This window comes from Coenobita brevimanus, chromosome 29 (genome assembly GCF_032717465.1).
Source record: "Coenobita brevimanus isolate Jiangsu-jjx chromosome 29, ASM3271746v2, whole genome shotgun sequence".
Lineage (NCBI taxonomy): Eukaryota > Metazoa > Arthropoda > Malacostraca > Decapoda > Coenobitidae > Coenobita > Coenobita brevimanus.
In genome coordinates, this window is record NC_136982.1 from 17,814,749 (window position 1) to 17,834,811 (window position 20,063).

Consider the following 20,063-nt stretch of genomic DNA (forward strand, 5'->3'; position numbering starts at 1 on the left):
AGAGGTTGATGATGGGAATGGTTGCTGATACGAGGGCTGTGAGAGGACGATGTGGAGGTCTGTCAGATCATATGATCGTGATATGCAAGATCAAGCTGAGAGGAGTGAGGTGGGTCAAGAGAGAGAGAGAGGAGCAGACAGGGAGACAGACTGAAAGTTGAGAAGATCAAAGAAATGGCAGATGATTACAGGACCAAAGTAAAGGACGAGTTAGAATCAGTTACCTCGAATGAATTGGATCTGGACAGCCTGTGGAATGTATTTAGGGATTGCTTAGTTAGGAATGCTAAAGTGGTGTGTGGTGTGGCAACAGTATCAACAGAAAAGAAGGGTACGGCACGGTGGGACGAGGAGGTTGAGAGAGCAGTGGAGGAAAAGAGGAAGAAGTGGCTAAAGTGGTTACAGGATAGGGGTTCAGTTGAAATAAGAAATGAGTATATCGAGAGCAAGAAGCACGTAAAGAGACTAGTCAAGGAAAAAGAAGGAGGTAAATGATGATCTGAGAAGAAAAATGAATGCGAACTACTCTGAAAATAGGAAGTTATAAAGAGGTGCGGAAATGTAGAAGTAAAAGAGGAAAGAATTGTGATGGTGTGAAGGATGCAGGTGGTAGGTTACTAATCCATGGAGATGACCGGGAGTAGAGAGAGCAGAGCGGCGGTAAATGTGATCGGTTTGGGGGGTGTGCAGAGAAGGAATGCAGTGCCAGGAGACGTGACACTCGCACAGGTGAAGAGCGCTGTGAAACGGCTGAAAAATGGGAAAGCAGCTGGAGTTGATGAGGTGTATGTAGAGATGCTTAAGTATAGTGGAGAGAGTAGAATGAAGTGCTTGTTGGAGATATGTAAGAAGGCATGGATGAGTGAAACTGTGCCTGCAGAGTGGAAAAAGGCTGTGATTGTACCCCTGTACCAAAATAAAGGTGAGCGAAATGAGTGCAAGAATTATCGTGGCATAAGTTTATTGAGTGTGGTAGGGAAGGTATATGGAAGAATAATCATAGAGAAAGTAAGAGAGATATCAGAAGTCCTAGTGAGTGATGAACAGGGTGGCTTAAGGAGTGACAAAGGATGTGTGGATCCAGTAGTTGCAGTGAGGAAGGTAGCAGAGAAGGCTTGTGAGAAGGACCATAAGGTGTTCATGGCATTCATGGATCTGGAAAAAGCATAGGACAAAGTAGACAGAGAGGGATTGTGGAAAGTTTTGTGCATATATGGTGTAGATGGTATGCTGTTAGGTGCTGTCAAGAGTTTTTATGATGGTAGCGAAGCATGTGTAAAGGTTAATGGGCATCTAAGTGAGTGGTTCACGATCGGTGTGGGCTTGCGACAAGGTTGTGTGATGTCCCCTTGGTTGTTCAATACATATATATATATGGATGGGGTGATGAGAGAAGTAAAAACACGAGTAATGGAGAGAGGGATGACGCTGGTAATGAATGGTGATGGATGGAATATATCAAATTTGTTGTATGCTGATGATGCAGTACTGCTTGCAAGTACGGGACAAGAACTTGGTAGGCCAGTGCAGAGTTTTGCTGATGTCTGTGAGCGTCGTGCCTTGAGAGTAAATGTAGAGAAGAGTAAAGTCATGGTTATTGAGAGAGAAGGCGACTCCCAGTGTGATGTTATAGTGAATGAAGAGAGACTGGAATTGGTGAGAGTGTTCAAGTACTTGGGTACAGCAATAGAAAAGAGAGGAAAATGTGCAAAAGAAGTTGAAAGTAGAGTGACACAGGGAAGAAAAGTGGCTGGTGCAATGAAGGCCTTGATGAGAAACAAAGGCTTGAGTGTTGCAGCTGCACGAGGCTTACATGAGGGAGTGTTAGTGCCAACTCTAACATATGGGTATGAGACTATGGTGTGGCATGAAAATGAAAAGTCAAGAGTAAGAGCAGTGGAGATGGGACTGCTGAGGAATGTACAGTATATGGAGTACAGAGGGCGGATAGGATACGAAATAATGTGATTCGTGAAAGGTGTGGAGTGAGGAAGTTTGTGGACACCAGAACTGAAAAGTGTCCTGAGATGGTATGGTCATGTGGAAAGGATGGATAACAGTAGAGTGGTGAAAAAGGTATACCTGAGCGACTTTGAAGGAGGGAGGAGGCGAGGTAGGCCAAGGAGAAGGTGGAGAGATATGGTGGATGAGTGTGTGAGGAAAAGAGGTTTGGAAGTCGGTAAGGCTAAGGAACTGGCAAGAGATCGAGCTGGCTGGATGAATTTTGTGAGAAGTGCGTGATCAGGGAGTTTGGCACCCCTTGTGAGCATGGCAGCATCCGGACTGACTCAGTCGGATACAATGTGTGAAGTTGCAAAATGTGGTGAATGTTTTTGGGGTATCCGGTGGAGCCAGGATTCCGGGGGCTTGAATGATGAGTGAATTGAGTGTGGCCTATTTGGACTGGGCAAGTTTCTGCGGTCTGGACATTGCTACTCCTCACCCTGCCCTTGGGTGGGAAAGGAGGTCCGGATGATGATGATGATAATGATACATGGGGTCATAAGGATCATACTGAGTCACACTGGGTCATAAGGATCATACTGAGTCACAGTAGTCCTAGGAGTCATACTAGGTCATCAGGTCAGGGTGAAATAGTCCACACTAGGTCACACTGGATCATAAGCAGGGCAATGAGTCGTACTGGGTCATAACGGTCAAACTTGGTCACACACTAGTTGATCCCGTGTCTTATCCCTTTGTAGGTCTCACTCACTCTCTCTGAGTTTAAATGACTGTAATCGACTGGCAGTAACAACTGTTCTAAGGGTTTACCCCTTCACTTCAGTGACTCATTATTCATATTACTCAGGCTACTATAAGGCAACTTGTTTCAAGTTTGTGAAGATCTTCAGTAGTGATGGAGATAATGAAAGATATGCTTGGTGCCTTATGTTCAGACAGCCTCTCCTGTGTCAAATTTTTTATGACCTTTCCAAAATGTGTCCCAAATGACCACCTAGACGTAGCAGGCACTCCCGAATGTGGTGCGTGAAATTGTCAATTATGCAGACATGCTCCTTTCCTGCACTGATGTCGGCAGAGATTTCTGTATTCAGGATTCTGATTGTCTAGGGGTGGTTTTCATAAACATGATCCTTCAGATAACCCCACAGATTGAAATCTGGTGGATACAGGTCGGGTGAGTGTGGGACCCACTCAGGGCCACACCTCCTACTGATCAGTTGATCCCCGAAATGTTGCTACATCCACGTCAATGTTTGGTTTGAAGTGTGTGGAGTTGCCCCATCCTGCTGGAACCATTGCTTCCCACGAATAATAATGTCGTCCAAAACTTCCTCATGACCTGAAGATAATGTTCTGTGTTCACTGTGACAGACTGTTCTTCGACTTCAAACCAAAAAGGTATAGAGATGCCATCCTTTGAGAAGGTCACCCATGCTGTGCATCTTGTTGAATGCAATAGATGTTGGAGAACATCTTCTGGTGGTGCTGTGCCCCAGAAATATTGTTTTTGCTGTTGACATGGCCTGAGAGAAGAAAGTGTGTGCCGCATTCAGGAGTGCCTGCAACGTCGAGGTGGTCATCTGGAACACATTTTGGAAAGGTCATAAAAAACAGACCATTTGAAATGCAGAACCCAAACTTTCAAGACTGTGTTGTTATCAACTCAGCTTAACATGAATGCAAAAATAATGCAAATCCCTTATCAACTGTATAAATGACACACACTTTCATGGGTTGCTATCATTTTGGGTCACCCTGCAACATCGTTTCGTGGTAACAGGAGTACAAATGATATAGTACAACGTCTTTCTTTCTGTCTGCTACTGTATGCACGATCAGTTTTCATACTCTTGTCCAGAATATTCTTATGGTTAAGATATAATGCAGAAGAAGGTCAGGAATACCCCCAAGACAATGCATTATATGGAATGGGGGAGGGGGCACAGCCACCGTCCCTGGTTTCATAAAGAACAAGCGAAATTATGCAGGAACACAAAGGCAAAAGTAATTAACCCCCATCACTGAGGTTACATTTGCTCGATATTCTCGATATGGGGAACTAGTTTCCGATGATGGTCTTGTGGTTTTGACTGAAAATGGGTAAATGTTGGTGACGTTTCGTCCCTCCCTGAAGACATTATCGGAGTGAATGAACTTCGTACGCCAGGTGGCTCAATTTATACCAGGTGTTGGATCGTGACTGACAGGTGCTGACAATTTCATATCCATTTGCTGCTGTTTATCTGACCACAGATTTTTGCTGTAAACATCTCCAAATGCTCTTAGAGTCCCCCGATTCATAACTCACAAGATGTTCTTGCTATTTTCCTTGCCTGCTTTGTGTTATACTTACCTTTTCTACAACAGTCAGCAGACTTATGATAATTTTTTGCACTCAGTTCTATCACTTTTAGTTACAACAGAAATGAAGAGATTAAATTAAATTATGAAATAGAAAGTAAAAAAAACAACAACAAGATAATAATGATGGAGTGGTTGGTCAGTGGGGTGTGCCAGCTGAAGTAGATGGGAATGGTAGTGCTTTGGTGGACATCTGTGCTGGTAAGGGGTTGGCAATAGCCAACACCTACTTTCGTCATAAGATGATCCACCGGTATACATGGAGAGTAATGAGGAGGATGGATGGTGAACTTGTTGAACGAAAGGCAATGATAGACTACGTGTGTGTGGATGAGCGAATGAGAAGACAAGTGTTGGATGCAAGAGTGTGGAGAGGGTGGGGGAATTGAGTCTCGGACCATCGCTTAGTGATGGCCAAGGTAGAGCTGCAAAGAAAGTGGTTGAGGAGACGAAGGGGAAGACAGGAGGAAGCAACTCCTGTGAGAAGAGTGGAGAAATTGCAAGATAGTGAGAAAATGACAGAGTATAAGAGCATAGTGGAGGAAAGATTGGGAAGGTATGAGCTAGAGCAGATGGTAGGGGTGGAAGACGTATGTAAGATATTCACAGAAGAGATAAGCGCAGCGTGTGAGGCGGTTTGTGGAGTGAGGAGGAGATGCAAGGGTGTGCAAGGGACAGCATGGTGGAATGATGAGGTGAAACGAGCTGTGGAACAAAAGAAGAAGGCATATGGTGAATGGTTGGCGAGTAGAGGTAGGGGAAAAGATGAGAAAGAGAAATGAGAGGTATATGTGAGCAGGAGAAGGGAGGTTAAGAGACTGGTGAAGGAGAGTAAGAAGAAAGTGGATGAAGAGTTTGGGAGGAATCTGAGTGTGAAATGGAGGGAGAGTAAGAAATTGTTTTGGAAGGAGGTAAAGAAAGTAAGGCAGTGTGAAAGGGGAAATAGTAGGGGAGTGAAAGATAGGAATAATAGATTGTTGGTGGAGAAGAGAGAGAAATTGAGGAGATGGAAGGAGCACTTTGAGGATTTGTTGAATGTAGAGAGTGAGAGCAGTGTGAGTATAAGTGGTTGGGGAATGGCTGGGAGAAGAAGAGATGAGAGGAGGGAGGAAGAGATCAGTAGGTCGGAAGTAGTGGAAGCGATGAAGAAGATTAAGCTGGGAAAAGCCCCAGGAATTGATGGAGTGTGTGGTGAAATGCTTAGGTATGGGGGTGAGATTGTTGGGGAGTGGATATGGAAGTTATGTTGATTGGCTTGGGAAGAGGGAAGGGTTCCAGAGGACTGGAAATCAGGTATAATTGTTCCTCTGTACAAAGGAAAAGGAGAGAGAGAAGTATGTGGTAACCATAGGGGTATTTGCCTTCTTAGTGTGACTAGTAAAATATATGGTAGAATACTCATTGATAGGGTTAGGCATATGACAGAGGAGCTAGTTGTTGGAGAAGAACAAGGGGGATTTAGGAAGGGAAAAGGGTGTGTAGATCAGATATTTGTTCTAAGATGTTTAGTGGAGAAGTATCTAGAGAAGGGAAGGAAAGTGTATGCTGCCTTCATGGACTTGGAGAAAGCTTATGACAGAATAGATAGGCAAGGTATGTGGAAGGTATTAAGAATATATGGAGTGGAGGGGAAATTGTTGAGTGCTGTGAAGAGTATGTACGAGGGAGCTAGGGCTACGCTGCGAGTGGATGGTGAGTTGAGTGAGTTCTTTGATCTCAATGTGGGACTGAAACAGGGGTGTGTGATGTCTCCATGGCTGTTTAATATATATATGGATGGGGTGGTAAAGGAGGTGCAAGGTAGGGCAGTGGATGTGGGGGTGGCCCTAATGAATGAGGGTGAGATTTGGAAGCTTCCGGTGTTGCTGTTTGCTGATGATACAGTATTGTTGAGTGAAGATGAATGGGAGTTGCAAGGTTTGGTGAGTGAATTTGGGACAGTGTGTAGGAGGAGGAAGCTGAAAGTTAATGTAAACAAAAGTAAAGTTATTGTGTTTGAGAGGAATGAAGTCACAGTGTGTGCAGTGAGGTTGGATGGTGAGGATATGGAGAATGTGAGTGCATTCAAGTACTTGGGAAGTGTGATGAGTAAGGATGGAACTTTGGGGGATGAAGTACGTGAAAGGGTACAGCAGGGAAGAAAGGTTGTTGGTACACTGAAAGCAGTGATGAGAAATAGGGAGGTGAGTATGGAAATTAAGAAGTCACTGCATGATGGTATTGTGATCCCTACCCTGACGTATGGAAGCGAGGCGTGGACCTTGCAAGAGGGGAACAAGTCAAGAGTGAGGACAGTGGAAATGAGTTACTTGAGAGGAGCATGTGGAGTGACGTGGACGGACAGGTTGACGAATGAAAAAGTGAAGGAACGTTGTGGGGTAGATGTGGATGTGGTTGAAAAGATTAGGAGAAATACACTGAGGTGGTTTGGACATGTGGAGAGAATGGAGAATGAATGACTGACTAAGAGGGTGTATGTATGTGAGGTGGAGGGAGGGAGAGGGAGGGGTAGACGAGGATGAGGTGGAGGGATGGAGTTGAGAGGTATATGAGGGAGGGGGGGGTGAGTTGTGGGGAGGGTAGTCAAATGGTGGGTGACAAAGTGAGTTGGAGGCATTTTGTCTGCGGCCACCCTTTGCGGGATTAGGGCGTCGGGCTATAGATAGACAGATAGATAAAGTCATAATGTGGGTATGTGCATCTACCTGTGCATTTGTTCAATTCTTTCACAAGAAAGTAACAGATATCAATGTTATTCTCTTTGCATTACATGTAGGTTGGGGTACGTCCATGGGGTATAAGAAGAATACCGATCAAAAATTTAGGCAAACGTGTGCAATGCTACTGCACGAAATCATCGGAATTAGAGACACGCGAAAATGTCTGTTTGTGAGCTTGTTGGTTTCTTTCATGAGAATGACAATGGGAATAGATTATGTTCTCATTCTTTTTGCTTTAGGTTGGGATAAGACCAAGTAGTGTCAGGAAAATACCCAACAAAAATCCTGGTGATCGTGCCTGGCGCCAGACCACAAAACTGTCGCAAATTGAGGCACGTAAAAATATGCAAATAATCATTTATCTGACTTTTTGTCAGAACTGGCGATTGTGGGCTCAATAACGGTATTTTGTGATGGAGAGGATGTTAGTTTCCCTGAAAATGTTATTTGGCAAGCACTTGTTATTATTAAAATACGAGATGATGATGATGATGATGATGATGATGATGATAATAACAATAATAATAATAATAATTATAATAATAATAATAATTATAATAATAAAATAATAATAATAATAATAATAATATTGATAATAATAATAATCATCATCATCCTTTTTGCCACCCTAGAGCAGGGTGGCTCTAATAATAATAATAATAATAGTTATTATTACATATTTTTATTATTACTCTTATTATTATTATTATTATTATTATTATAAAAATAATGATATAGTAATAATGTTACACCTTAGGATCTGCATATAATATGTCGATAATGACAGGTAGACAGGTCAGGCGACTAATCAAAGGCAGATGAACATTGTACATACAAAACACTGACTTTTCTCTCCCATGTTAACTCTGTCCTTCACTCACTATTACTCTTTCACTTGTTGACTAACTCTCACTTACTGATTCTGTTTAACCCCTTAACTGCAGGGCGTCACTTTCGTAACGCTTGGGAGCAAGGGATCATACCGCGGGGTGCCACTTTCATGATTCTGTTATTTTGAATTCGCCCGGTCTTTCAATGGGTGGCTTGTATCATCTATCAGTACTGCCAATGTCCAACACCAGTCAGCACTCCTAATCTCATCTGTACTCCCATCCATTGTTGATAATTTAGCCATTTCTCCCCGGTCTTTAATCCCCTCCCTACCTCCCCTCCATTACCCTCTCCTCTCACCTCCCGGCAACGCTGTGCTAAGTAAATCTTCCCCTGAATTTTCCACTGATTTCATCCATTGAAATAAGCTCTATGCCCTATTCTTATACCAAATAATATATACAAAAAAGAAATAAGGTAAGTGATAGTGCCATACACCTGGAATTGGCTAATTATCACCTGACAACACCTCACGTGCACTCATTCGCTAATTTTTCCTGTTTATTTCCCCTTGAAATATGCTGTATAATCTATTCTCGTAATAAAAATATATTTAAGAAAGGAAGGGAGAAGCCTAAATGATATTTACATTCACCTGGAACTGCCTAATTTATTATGTATTGTCTAGATTTCCTGCCAATCATTTCATAGCGTATATATTAGCAGCTGTCACCACGCTGACATTGGCAGCATTACACTCCCCCTAGGCCACCACAGCATTCAGTTTACTGTCGTCTTTCAAGGTGAAACCACGTCGTATTCGTGCCTGTCCAATTCCGCCTCTTTTTAGTCCCATGCAAAGGGCCTTGTGACCTCTACCCCTACTAAACCTCATGTGGAAAGGGGTAAAGGGCTAAGTGACTGCTGTGGAATGTGAACTGGCTAATTTATCAATGAAAATGATGAACAGTGACTACGATCTTTCTGGTGAGTAAAACAGTGCAAGTGGAAATGTAAATAATGTGTAAATAATGTGTAAACAACAAACAAAAGCAATGAATGTAAATATAAGTGAACAGTGGAAAATAGTTTTATAAGTTACTGCAAGTGACAAGTGCATAACAGTGTAAATAGAATAGAAATTTAAATAATGTAAGTAAAATAGAGAAAGTAAATAGAAATGTAAATGAGTTGTAATATAAGAATACGAGTATATATACTAGGAGTAATGAAAGTGAAAGTTTCACTCTAGCATGTATGAATACTAAGAGTTATGAAAGTGGAAGTGAAAGTGACAGATTCGCTCTCAACACTAGTATACAGGACGAGAAATTGAATGCTACGTATTTTACTGAAAGAGAAACTGAATGCCTACAGTGACAATAAACTACTATTACTGAAGGAAACTTATGGATAAAGACTGCAGATATATATAAGTGTTATATAGTAATAGAAATATAAAGTGTGTGTTTTTATGAATAATAAATGACAGAATACCAGCGGCGAACGAGCGCAAGTGGGAAGGTCATACACACTCGTAATTTTCATTGCTTTCAGTGTTTTTTTTTTTTTAGTATGGATTCCAAACTATTTGAAAATCATAAAATAGTGTTTCTAGTGATAATATCAGGCTGTGGTAATCACATTACGGGGTGTCGGGAAGTGTAAAATGGAGACTTCGTTACCCAACTTCAGAAGTCTCCACAATTCCTACGGTACTCGATGAAGGCTCAACAAACATCCCAGGAGAAAGCTAAAGGTATGTGCCATATGCATATTTAATTATAATTTTCTAGGACTAATAACTGGTTTTTGGCAAATATTTTTAGAGAGTCTGTCGGAGCATGAATATGCCCTCGGGACACGCAAGTCGAGCCAAAACAACCCCACAGTTTAGGGGTTAACCACTCTTTCCTTCACTGATTACTCTCACTGTTTGATACACTAGCCGTGCCACTGATTCACTAAATGTTCACTGACGTAAACACAATTTCATCTGTCACTCATGGCTAGCTGGCTAACACTCACTGTCTGGCGCACTCCCTGGCACACTCCCAAAAAGCCAGGCGGGCTCTTACTATATCCCCCTGACGCCTACTACAAGCACATTTCAGAATATTTTAGTAAAGAACTCACATTTTCTGATGCAATATTGCGTCCTACATCCTAGGAGAGAGCTCACATTTTCACACACATTCATACACTTAATTTAACAAAATGCAACAACAATAAAGACAAGAACTAATTCCTACTGTAAGCTAGAAAGAAATAGAAACAAATGCTCAAATCTCTAGAATATTTCTCACATCCTCTTATACAAAAACTACCTCAATCTTACCTGCAAAGCACTCAAATTCTAGAATGTTCCTCACATGTTCATATGCAAACACCATCCTAAGCCTACTGGCATAATACTGCCCCTCTCTCAAAACTGTGTCATCCCCAATGCAACCACCTAATCCTATTTATATGCAAGTATATACAACATAAATTTCCAGACTAATAGGTCGTTGTTATCGCCTCTGCTGTCTACAGCAGATCTCAGGACATGAAGAGCTGGACCACCAGTGCTGTCAACTCCTTCATTCTCCTGGGCCATCCTTTCATCTTTGGTGTCCAGTAGGTCCTTAGCTCCATTCCAAAAGCACATCCCAGGTTCATAATATCCCATGAGGAACATACATCAGCATGCCTCACAAAGAGCTCCCTCAGCTAATCCATCTCCGGCATCTCCAAACAAATCCCACAAGTGGTTGGGCAGTTCTTCCTGGAGCTCGACCATAATCCTCTTGCATACACCGTTTGGTGGCTCCTGATCAACTTCTTGGCACAACCTCATAACTGTGCCCTGATGTACCTTATTAGCATAGAGTAAATAGTTGGCTATGACAATGGGTACTTCTTCTGCCATGGGGTCAGCTAAGGTCCTGCCCACCATCACTCCAACCTTCTATCATGCCATGGTTCCTGTGCACCATCAATCCCAGGAAAGTGTGTAGTGTGTTGTAGATGTTGCAGGCCAACAGCATCTCTGACTCAGAAGGGATTGCTGTAGCCCATCTGGTCAGCTCTAGTAAACTTCCTTGCTCCATGACCTTCAGTGAAACACTCCTTCCTTCTAGCCGCATTTGCACTGAATTGAAGACAAGCAGGCAGAGGCGGGACACCAGGCAGTCCAAACCAAAGATGCAGGGGCCCCCAATCAGCTACACACATGGCCAGGGTCTCTTCCTTACCTCCCTGCCATACCCCAGCACCCATTGGTCCCCCCCAAACCCAGTGCAGTGCTCTGTAACTCCCCACAGCCACAGCAAAGTTTATGGAAACTGCCTATGACCCATCGCTTTCAGCTGCCTCTCTGATTCTGTGTCAATGACCATTGAGCATGTTACTTTCCCAGTATCACCATCCTCCTCCACACACCTGTCACTGGCATCTAAGGGATGTGCTGGGTGCTGCCCTTTATTCTAACACTGTTCAAGGACTTTTATCCCATTCCTCACTTCCTGTATTTCACTTCTCACTTAATCCTCCACTATACAGGAACTCGTTTCCCTTACTTCACTTCCCGGTTGTATATTCTTTCTACCATGCGGCATGCCACTACTTGTTGTGCTTCTTGATATTCTTATTGTTCTTCGTGATGTTCTTTCAACACTGCGAATACATCTTCCTTTTTTCTTCATAATATTTTTCTTGTTCTTCATGATGTTTTCAGTTCCACAAGTATGTCTTCCATTTGTTCCTCATATTGTGCGTCTCGAAGTTTCTTTTCGTCTTCATAATATTTCTTTTATTCTTCTTGCTGTGCTTTCCACTAATTTGTTCTTAATATTTCTTCTCTTCTTCATGTTTCTTTTGTTCTTCACAATATTTCCTTAGTTCTTCATGATATTTCTTTTCTTCTTCATAATATTTCTTTCTGCTTCCTGTGCTTCTTGCTGTGTTCTGAACATTGTGAGATTATTCTCTTTCTCTTGTTCCTCATGCTATGCTTTCAACATTGTGAATATATCTGCCAGAGATACGCCCATTGATCTGGCAGCCTGTCCATGTAACTCCATCTCTTGAACATAATCCCAATCGTCCCACTTCTGACATTAATTATTACACAGTAGGAGTTTGACCCACTATTGACTCCAACAGTGATAGTTTTAGCGGTTAGCACAAGTAGACGGTCGAGGCAGTAGGCAAAAACACATGAACACTTCAGGGTTTTATTCTTTCTAGGTACAGTTTAGGTACCCTTCAAAACACTGGCCTTTCTCTCCCACGTCAACTCTGTCCTTCATTCACTATTACCCATTCACTGGCTGCCTAATTCCCACTTACTGACTCTGTTTAACTACTTCATCCTTTGCTGTTTACTCTCACTGACTTACTGTCATTGATTAACTGACTGTTCACTGGCGAAAAACACAGCTCACTCCATGTGTCACTCCTGGCTAACTGACCAACACAATACCTGGCACACTTCCTGAAACACTGCCAGCTAGTCAGGTGGGCCCCTTAATGTATACCCCCCCCCCGGCTCCCCCTACTAGCGCAGTGCAGAATAGTTAAGAGCTCACATTTTCTCATGCAGTAATGCACGTCGTAGACCCTATGAGAGAACTTATATTATCATACACAATTATACACTTAAATAATCAATATACAATTCAGTATTGACATAAATCAACTTCTGCCCTAAGATAGAAAAAGAAATCAAATGCTGAAATATCCAAAACATAAACTAACTTTTGCCCTAAGATAGAAAGAAAGGAAATCAAATGCTGAAGTATCCAGAATGTTTCTCACATCCCCAGACTCAGACACTACCCTAACCTTACTGGCATAACACTCAGTTTCTAGGAGGTTCATCACATGTTCAGATAAAACACCACCTTAATCTCACCGGCATAACAAGAAGAAACAGAGGAATAATAACAATAATAATAATAATAATAATAATAATAATGATAAAAGCCAAAGCATTCATCCTAAATGTGTATCGCCTACCATCACGAAAAAAAACAGATCAGTAATCCTCTGGCCTTTAGAGGCATATCATCACAGCTTTGCCAAAAATCGAAAAAAAAAAAAAGTCTCTGGATTTTGCTGTTTGATCCTAGTAAGTTCAAAATAACTCAAAAATTTGTAAGCCAGAAGTCAGGCATATTCTATCGTTGAAGGTCAGTAAGTATAACAGGCTTTTGAGGAACTACTAGTTATCCTTTAAACAGTTGTTGTCTTTGTTGAAGATATGTTATAAAATAGTGAATAATGAAAGCTGAAAGAAAAAAATATATATGGTATGTATTCTTTCAAAATCCTTTGGCAATCAGGGGCATATCATCACAGCTTTGAAAAAAAAAAATTAACAAATAAGCCCTATATCCTGGGATACCGACCACAATATCTGGATACAATTTACCCACTTGATTTTGAGATATTTGGGGAAAACACACACACACACACACACACACACACACACACACACACACACACACACACACACACGAAAACACGCGAGTCGGCAGGGTTGCCAGGTCATGCCATAAATGGCATTTTGCCAGAAATCTCGTGTTTCCTGAAAAACTGACATTTTTTTTTTTATGGCACAAAATAATTGATGCCATAAAAATGTCACAACTTGTAGCCGGTTTGCCATTTTGTGCCAGAAATTGCCAGAGATATCCAACTTTATCTTGAGAGAATTAAGAATTAAAATTAAAACTTAAAAACTCTCCACTGCCATGATTTACGTGTTTTAGATAATATAGGTAAGTACACGCCACTGAGACAGAGCAGCGACTATTGGTGGAGCATGTGACACATCTGGCTGTTCTGTAGATGTGAGGCTCAGCATATGTTATCATGTTCAGCTGCTTGCCCTCTCACTCAGTGACGGTGCCTCAGCCTCTCTCTGACTGAGCAGACACAAGAATTCGTCAGACTCAGTCACCTTCTCTCGCTTACTTGAGGCTTTGAGCTGCAGTAAAACATGTGAAACATGGTTAATTTTCAGTTCTATCTTCATTTTTGTAAATATCAAAAAGACTGCCATTTTATTTTATTTTCTTGAATAAAGTATATCAACTATGTGGTTCATTTTCAGTTTTCTATTATAATTTTGTAATTGCCATAGACTGTCATTTTTCAAAATTAGTTTGTCAGAAAATGCCATAAATCACACTCATAGATGCCACATGAGTACTGCAACACCTGGCAACCCTGAGTCGAATGTATATCATTGAGCTCTGCTCAAAGGATACCTAAGTTGTATACAGTATATCTGTTTATGGGTCAAGCCTGTTTAGGCCAATTTATGTGATGACCCAACGTAGTAAAACAAGTAATAGCAAAGTTAGTGTAGCTTAAAGTAAGAAAACATCTATAAATCAGTGTCAAGGAATGTGCTGAGTTTTCCTACGTCAGCTAGACAACACCAAGGTTAGACAACACCAAGGTTAACGCAGTGATGCAACTACTGTAAGTGGGGATTATCTTTTCTTTAAGATGGCTCCATATTTTGAAGGGATTCCTTTAGAAGGTGCTAAGAGGAGAGACAAAGGTAAAAAACAGGGTGATGACTTCTATCCAGAATTAGTTAAGGAAACTTACGATACGGTAGTTGAAAAAGTAAACAGACTAGAGAGAACTTCTTTGGAAATTGATGAAATCAAGAATGAGCTATGCAGACAGAAGGAAAAAAATGAAAAATTAATAAAGAAAATAAACACAAAAGCCACAACAATAGATAAACTATGAGCTGAGGTAACTTCACTTAGAATGAAAGCTAGTGAAATGGGATGTACAGTTGTCAACCATGAGAGAATTATGGATGATTTCAGAAATGATATGGAGAAAATCAGGCAAGTAAGCAGTCTGATGGACCAAAGTAATATTACTGATGAGAAAATAACAGGTAAATGAAATGGTGAGAAATTACAAAGATGAGGTACAAACTATGTATGCTGAAATGGTGAAAGTAAAGAATTATTTAGATACAAAAGTAGAAGAAAAAAGGGTTACATTATGCAGTAAATAGCTTTTTCCTGTACCTTCGGCTCTAAGCTTCATTAAAGTGACACCGACATGTATATGATTTTTTTTTTTTTTCAATATAAGTATATACTGATATTACTGGAGCACAACATAACCACTCAGACTAATATTATCAAAACAGTATATAGTGTATTGCTATATAACAGATTTTTGTTAACCTTTCCTTCGTGTATGTACCTTTTTCTTATCCAAAGTAGCGTGAGCGCCGCTATATTACGTATCAAGTAGCGAAACCACTAATGCCACTACTTTTTCAAGTTAGTAACGGGAATGGGAGTGCTGCTACTTTTTATTAGCAGCGTTCCCAGCACTGGCCAGAAGTATTGAGTGAAATTCACACCAACAAAGTTTTGGGCTGTAATGGAGGAATATTCAGAAAGTTTTTTTGAAGACCTTGATAGTACTGAAAGTGACTGTTATGTTGCTAGTGAATTGGTAGAGAGTGACACAGTAAATGAAACATGTGATACTGGCAATGGCGATGGTGTCAAGCAGGAGGCTAGTGGCGAGCGTGAGGCCGGTGGTGTGAGACAAAGCAGTGGTGTGGGCTCTAGTGATGGCGGGTGACCACCGCCTGATGGTGACCCAAGTGGTCCCTCTACCTCCAGCCAGACTCATGCCAGTGCCCCACGTGCCCATTTCCAACGTGCCAGAGCTCCTTGCACCGTTCGAGCCAATGATTCAGCCTGGTCAACAGATAATGCTGCACCGTTCGTAGAGATTTATACTGGGACACCAGGCTTGACTGTCCCAGCACCAGACACTGCTTTTGGAATTTTTCAGCTATTCATTATGGAAGATTTGCTAAAATATTTGGTAAATGAAACTAACCTGTATGCAGCACAATCCTTGCATGATGTTTCCAACCCAAGCAGGACTGAATGGGATGAAGTGAATGTGAGAGAGATAGCAAACTTGTGTATTACTATGTTGATGGGTGTTGTTAAAGCCCCGAAGATGACAATGTACTGGTAAACAGGTGAAAAGTGGCATGTGCCTGATGTCAGTGTGTGCATGACTTCGAAGCGATATGCTGTAATTGCTAAGTATTATCACATGTATAACAGTAGAGCAATTATTGAAGACACTACTGACAGACTCATAAAAATTTGAACAGTAATGGAATACCTGACCAACAAATTCAAGACCTTCTATATTCCCAAGAAGCACATGTCTTGCTAGATGAAGGCACAATGGCAAGGAGGGGTTGCTTAGCTTTCAAGGTCTATAATCCAAAATAGTATACCTGACAAATATGCTGTAAAGGTGCACATGCTGGCTGAGTCAACGACGGGTTATGTCTTCGATTTTGATGTGTATGTGGGGATTGGGAAAACAACCATTGAAACAGTAATGGGTTTGACTGTACCACCGAGGAATAAAGGTTATCATTTATATATGGATAACTACTACAACTCTGTGGAACTTAGTGAACAGCTCCTAGAACAAGGTGTGTACACCTGTGGAACTCTCAGATTGCTGCGTGGTGCCCCCAAAGATATCCTGCTAGAAGCAAAGAGGAACCTGCCAGCTGATACCACTATACTCGTATTCTGACGGAAGGGCAATGTTTCCATAGTTCTGCAGGAAGACAAGCTTGTTGTTTCAGTAATAACAACTTGCCATAATGTTGATATACAAGAACTGCAAAGAAGACAGAGAGTAAGGAACAGCGATGGAACAACTTTCACTGCAAAGGGTCATGTGAATAAAACCCACGGCAATCTGTGCCTACCGTGATCATGTGAAAGGAGTTGATCACACTGACCAAATGGTGAAATATTATCACTGTACATGGAAGTGCCAAAAGTGGACAAAGAGTATCATGTTCTACTTTTTGCAAATAGCTATTCATAATGCTTTTTTCTGTATAAGTACTTATCAATTGATGCAAAGAAACTGACATTCCTTGAGTTCCACGGACTCGCTGACACAGGTGAGTATGACAGCAGCACTAGTGGTGAAGTTGCAGGATCACCAGGGCCAGCACTTAGGCCATCAGGTATAAGGCAGTCACGCATCTCTCCTGCACCACGAGGTGAAGATTCATCATGTGACTCAGAAGAGGAGGTTGAGACAATACCTAATGGTCCTCCTGGGCAAAGACCTCGTATTGTTGATAAACACCAATGTCTAAACAAGAATTTGAACCATACCCTACTCAGCATGAAGAAATATGAGGTGTGCCTGTTACAAGTCCGGGAAAAGGAAAGATCCCAAGTGCAAGTCGTGTGATGTGACTTTGTGTGCTGAACTTAATGCTTGCACCACCGCAAGAAGAAATATTGGGTGGTGAAGCACTAATGCTTCCCCACCATCCCCTCCACCTACCATGTACTGAGCGTCTCCAGGAAGTGTATTTTACTGGACAGGGTAGAGGGGTTATACTGATGCTCACCACCCTTGTTTCCTTACTGGCTGAACCCATTGCTCTCCCACTATCTGCTGGTCTTTCACCCTCCTGTCCCCCAACCCTAAACCGGACATGATGGCGCAGGAGAGAGGAATGTGAGGTGAGTTTTGGCTTTCTGTGGCAGTGTGTGGTGTTTTGGCCTTCGTTTGTGTTTCTGTTGGTAAGACACCCAATGCTAAGCAAAAGACATCTTTTAGGTGTTGGATATCTCATAACAATGGATGTCACTGAGTTCCCTTTGACCTCCCTGTTGTACCAGTGAGAGCATTTGTGTGCATAACAGACCAGTGAGGCTGCTTTTCCCCAGACTCGTGTGCCTTTGGGATACACTTTGGTCTGCCACTGCAATGGTGTCCCGGATAACGAAGGATAGGGCCAGAACAAAGAGCGGAGTACCTGAATCACAACAAAATAGAGCCTCCTCTGTTGCCATCTCCCCGGAGTCTACCATGTATTGCTACACCGCTGCTACTGGGCAAAGAAAGTGGTAGGCCATATTGATTCTCCAGGCTGGGATCATGAGAGGTGTTAACCTAAAATCCTTTTATTCGGTTTTAGCTCGGGATCTTGGGGTCAGTTCCAGTGACATGACTGAACCATCCTGCAAGAATCTTGTCCATTCTGAGAAGAGTGTGAGTGCTCTCAACTGTGACATTTGCCATCCCATTGCCAGTGCCAACAGGACGAGTACCTTTTTTCTGCTGCGGTTCAGTCAGTGTTCAATCGTGTATGCTAGCAATTTAAGTAGTTCTAGGACTGTTGAGAGGGACCACCTTGGCATCTCTTGGCTTGGTGGTGGCTGTTGATGGTATAATCCTCTGTTAATGGAATAATCCTCGTTTCAGTAGGGAGATGGTTCTGGGGCACAGTTTGATGGAGACTCATACCATAGTGGGTCTGCCAATGCTGGCTGGAGCACTGTTACTGTAGCTGGTGTCTTATTCTTTCATGTACTAGACTGTATAGAAATGAAAATACCAGGGATATGGTTACTGGAGAATTTCCCACTTCCTCCCTGATGTGTAGGAAGGTGGTCCAGCATGACTGGTATTGCTTAGTGGAGGAGGCTCTTTAACGTTTGTAATATGCCCTCTACTACTCTAGATGAGAAGCATTCTGCTAAAGCCCGCCTGACAAAAGCAACACATGAAGGTTCAGTGATGGCTGTAGTTTCTCTGTCAGGGGGATTTCTAGGCAAGCTTTTCTCAGGAAGAGGGGATTGGGACATTTCCGAACTGGGTCCCAAAACCAAGGTTGGGTAGGCCATTTTGGTGCAATCAGAAGGGCCTTTCCTCTGAAGGATTGGAGCTTCTGAACTACTTTGAGTAGAATTTAGTTGGCCAGCGGTGGGAACAGGTACCGTACACTTACTTCCACGTGTTCCAGTCCTTCTCAAGCACATCTGGTTCTCCCGCCCGTGTCTGCTCTAGGTAGGAGAGGAACTGTGGTAACTATGTTGTGTTCCTGTTGGCAAATAGGTCAATCTCCAGTGTGCCCCAATAGGGTGTCTTGGAGTTGAACAAGAAATGGCATAAGGACACTTTTGAACATGGAGAGAGCGTCAGCTTGCAAATTCTCTACCCTGAAAATGTACTGTGCCGAGAGGGATAATCGGCGCCGGTAAGCCCACGTGAGGATATCTTTTGATTGTTTTAGCAATGCCTTTGACCTTGTGGTGCCTTGTTTGTTTATGTGGCAGGGAGGACAGAGTCTGGCCGCAGTATGAGGTGGTACTACCACTCTGTGGCCAGGTAGTGTTAGGAATAATTCTGCCACCGCATTCTCTGCGCGTCATAAAAGGCAGTGAAAAGGGATGGAGTGAGTGGACTAGAGACTCCTTCCTCTGTTTTTTTTAGTTCCTACATTGAGACAGGGCGTAGAAAGGATTGGAGGATTGAGTTACTCCCATATCCTGAAGATTGGGTCTATGAATGTGCTTGGAGTAGTACGATGGAAGCTAAAAGGGGGAATGTTTGTGAGAAGAAAGTTGAATGTGTTAGCATTGAGTGAAACAAAAGATGAATGGAAACGATGAGTCTAAGTTTGGAAGTGTGAATGGAAGGATGTCAGGTGTTGATTGAGGAAGGACGAGAGAAGGTGTGGTCTTGTTTGTGAACCCGGAAGTGCAGCAGTGTGTGACTGAATGGAAGGAGGTGTCACTGACACTGATGTGGGTGAAAGCGAAATCTGGACGTGAGTTGTGGGTATTTGTGAGTGCATATGGGCCTGATAGTGAATGGGATGAAGAAAAGAGGGAGCCTTTCTGGAATGAAGTCAATGAGTGTTTACAGAGTTTTGGAGCAAATTTGAGTGTGGTAATGATAGGAGATCTGAAGGCTAGAGTGGGAAATGTATTAGTTGAACTTTTAGTAGGTATGCAGGGTGTGCCTGGAAGAAATGAATGTGGGGAACGAAACCTAGGGATGAGCGTTGGGCAAAAGATGGTGATTGGAAATATCTTGTTTGAGAAGAAGGATGTTTATAAGTATACGTGGGTGAGACAGGAGGGAGGGAGGGTTGTTGATAGAGCATTGATTGACTATGTGGTTGTATCCAGGGATGTAAGGGGAAGATTTTTGGATGTGAGAGTTTTAAGAGGGGAGGGTGGTATGTCTGGCCACTATCTGGTGGAGGAAAGTTGAGAGTAGGTATTTGGTGGGTGAAAGGTAGTAGGGTTAGGTGCGGCAGTAAGGTTTTGAAATGAGTGAGGTAGATAAAAG